Below are 3956 nucleotides of genomic sequence, written 5' to 3' on the forward strand. Positions count from 1 at the left end.
ACTAGCTTTGAGTATTTAAGGATAAAAAAGTTAAAGAAAATAGGATAAAATATTAAACAAAAAAGTGAAAATTTTAAATAAACATTTCATTGAAAAAACAAATTCTAATAGTATAAAGAAAATAAAAAGTATATTGAAAACGTGACTTACATATTTTTCAACAAATGCTCATTTAGATAATATCGGTAAAATATCTGAAATGATTACAGCAGCAATGATTTCTCTTTTGAAAAGATTCACAATTTCAACGCGCATATATATATATATATATATATATAGGATTGTGATCAGTTGAGATTATTTAGGCTAATTGAGAAATAAGATTCAGTCACTCATTTTTTTTAAATGAATGGTCCAGATTTTGTTACACAATAAATATTTTTAGATTAATTTAATATAAAAGGACAGAAATGTAATTTCATGTTTTTTCAGCAGCGGAGCATTCCTCGTCTCGCGATTCTTCTCCCACTCTGCTGACGCTGGTCACCTTTAACCCTTTCTCCAAGCTCGCCACCGCGATTTCTCTGGCGAGACACCGCCATGGACTGTGGCTTTCTTCAGCTCCTCCGAATCGTACTCGTTCCCGTCCTCTCGCTCTCAGGCGCGCCTCCGTGTCAAGAGAACGTCAAGCGGTTAGCTCGCAACTACACCACACTCTTCTTCCTCTTCTTCTCTTGCTCTCTGTGAGTAATTCGTCTCTTTCGTTGTGTAATTTCTAGATTTATTGAGCAAAAATTTTGCACATTTTGGATTGAATTGGGGGAATTTTGTGCAATACCATTTTTTCCCCCAAATTGAAGCTGAAGAATTTGAGCAATTGAAACATGAACATAAGAAGTAAACAGAAGCGGAGTAGACAATTGCGATAGCAAGAAGGTAGGGGATGAAGACGAGCGTGTTGGCGATTCAGTAGGAGGGGAGACGGTAGATGCCGCTGGAGGCTTCTCGGAGGAGGATTGTCTGTGGTGGAGGAGAGGAGGAAGGTGAGTGTGAACGCAAAGAGACCTAATCGCTTCTCGGTCCCCGATTTGTCTAATCCGATGTTGATGTAGATCGTGCCGAGCACGATTCCGACTCCTAGGGCTTGCAATATGTTGGTGACGAGCAATTGCTTTGTTCTGTAAATGATTTTCCAGAATCAGAAGGATAGGAGTGTGATTTCGTGGATTCTCGAGCTTCCAGATCGTATTTTGTGTTCAATTAGAGGAGGAGAGATGGATTCAATTGATTTTTCCGGATCTTATTAATCTGTATGCAGATTGAATTCAGTAGCATACTCAATTTCAGACAAATTTCGTAGGGGTGTAGAAGCTGGATCTGATAGAATCAGGAGGTTCAAGGGATCAATAAGATCTTTCTCTTTGAAGAGGTTTTTGACAGATGATGAGGGACCTAGGAGGAAAACTCTTGATCCTCAAGGACCATTTCTTCAGAAATGGAACAAGATTTTTGTCTTGTCTTGTCTGATTGCTATCTCCTTGGATCCCTTGTTTTTCTACATTCCTATTATCGATGGAGAAAAGAAATGCCTTGATTTGGACGAGAAATTGGAGATTGCTGCTAGCATTCTACGATCTTTTACGGATATCTTTTATCTCACACATATTATTTTCCAATTTCGTGCCTGCTTCATTGATCCTTATTCACGTGTATTTGGAAGAGGAGTCCTAGTTGAAGATTCCTGGAAAATAGCAAAAAGATATCTCACATCATACTTTATAATTGATATTCTCACAGTTCTTCCACTTCCGCAGGTATGACATAACAATTACTCCATACAATTGAAGAAATGCTTAGCTTAGTTAAAGAGCTTCTCTTTAACTATTCAATGAACTTGTATAATGCCATTTTTTTTATCGCTGCATAGATTTTGTCTTTAGAATCTGTCGTTCTTATCCGGTTATCTATAACTTTCCAGATTGCAATTCTCATCATCATTCCAAAGATGAGGGGAGCAAGATCTTTGAACACCAAGAATTTGTTGAAATTTGTGGTTTTATTTCAAAACCAAGGTTTCTCCGGGTCTATCCTCTGTATAAAGAAGTCACAAGAACTTCTGGCATACTTACTGAAATAGCATGGGCTGGAGCTGCCTTCAACCTTTTCCTTTACATGCTTGCCAGTCATGTAAGTCTATCTAATAAGCTTCTGAGTTGGGATTTATTATATCTTCTAATTGTCTCTTTTGGTCCATTTTTAGGTGCTTGGAGCCTTTTGGTATTTGTTTTCAATAGAACGTGACACTACATGCTGGATAAGAGCTTGCGGAGATCAATCTGCGTGTAGAAATGCTTCGTTTTATTGTGATGCCGAGCCTGCAAGATTCGCAGAAAATGTGACCAAGTTGTGCCCTATACAGCCTCCTAATACAACATTTTTTGACTTTGGGATATTCCTTGATGCTCTTCAATCCGGTGTTGTCGAATCAAAAGACTTCCCTCAGAAGTTATTTTATTGTTTCTGGTGGGGTCTACAGAATTTAAGGTCAGCACATTCCTGAATTTGTTCAGTGTTTTCATTGCATAGTTTTTAATCCAGTGTATGGTTTTTTGCAGTTCCCTTGGTCAGAACCTTCACACGAGCACTTATGTCTGGGAAATTGCCTTTGCAGTTTTTATATCTATATCCGGCTTAGTGTTATCTATATCCGGATTCAATTGATTTTTCCGGATCCTGCTCCAGCTGTTCTGGTTGTTGGAGGTCGGTGAGGATTTCCATGGCGAATTCGAGGGGATTGAGCTGAGGGGGGGTGATGAAGCCGTTGGAGAGGAGGAAGGCTTCGAGGGAGGAGATGTCGTCGTGGTGGACGATGGCTTCGCTGCTGGGAGGAGATGTCATCGTGGTGGATCTTGAAGCAGCAGCCGCCGCCGGAGCTCTTCTCCATGCTGCAGGAGGTGAAGAGAGCGACGATGTCGTTCCGGAGCCACCAACAGCGCAAAGAGGCGGCAGAGGTGGTGGAGCCACAAACAATAATGGATCTATTCAACGAGGTTGATTAATTTACTTGAAGATTTAATTTTCGTGTTAAAATGGTGGAGGCGTGTGCTAGTATGGTCTGATATGCTAATGGATTATGCACCTATGCAGTTTCTGTTAGTCAATTATGCAGTTGCTGTTAGTCAATTTTTTTGATTCATTGGTTTCCTGATTATGTTTTGTGTGTGCATCTGATAATGCTTGTGTGATGCATTAGCTTCTCCCTTTTCTAGGTTGTAAATACTTTTCACATTTCCAACATTAAGTCTATTCATTAGTCTGAAGGATCATTTTAATTTTGAAAATATATTTCATGCCCAAAATCTTGATTAATTGAATAATTAAGCTTGATTATGCCCGATCGTTGACATGAAAATATTTGTTGTTGACATAAATTATTTGTAAAATATTGTTGTTGACATCGTAGTTGACATCGTAGTTGACATAAATAATATAGGTCGTTGACATGAATATATTTGTTGTTGACATAAATTATTTGTAAAATGTTGTTGTTGACATCGTAGTTGACATAAATAATATACGTCGTTGACATGAAAATATTCGTCGTTGACATTAATTATTTGTTAAATGTTATTGTTGACATAATAGTTGACATAAATAAAGTTTGTTGTTGACATCGTAGTTGACATAAATAAAGTTTGTTGTTGACATCGTAGTTGACATATATAACGTTTGTTATTGACATTTGTCGTTGACATTAATTATAAGTGTTATTTTTTAGTTGTTGACATTTTAATATGAGTTGTTGACATTCGATAATCTCGGTATTGATATGTGAATTGTAAGTGTTATTTTCTAGTTGTTGACATTTTAATACGAGTTGTTGACATTCGATATTCTCGGTATTGATATGTAAATTATAAGTGTTATTTGTTCGTTGTTGACATTTTAATACGAGTTGTTGACATTCGATATTCTTGATATTGATATGTGAATTATAAGTGTTATTTTTTAGTTGT

General features: G+C 37.3%; 1 pseudogene across 1 annotated transcript; it reads left to right on the plus strand.

Annotated features, from left to right (window-relative positions):
* The first annotated feature begins 1124 nt into the window (after positions 1–1124).
* Positions 1125–3143, plus strand: LOC125199676 (cyclic nucleotide-gated ion channel 1-like; annotated as a pseudogene). Its single transcript, XR_016130777.1, has 5 exons — positions 1125–1192; positions 1259–1754; positions 1919–2127; positions 2201–2484; positions 2556–3143. The product of XR_016130777.1 is annotated as a cyclic nucleotide-gated ion channel 1-like (transcript).
* The last annotated feature ends 813 nt before the right edge of the window (positions 3144–3956 follow it).

This window comes from Salvia hispanica, chromosome 5 (assembly GCF_029641045.1).
Source record: "Salvia hispanica isolate PSC_SH4W2 chromosome 5, Shi_PSC_v1, whole genome shotgun sequence".
In the NCBI taxonomy this organism is placed as follows: Eukaryota; Viridiplantae; Streptophyta; class Magnoliopsida; order Lamiales; family Lamiaceae; genus Salvia; species Salvia hispanica.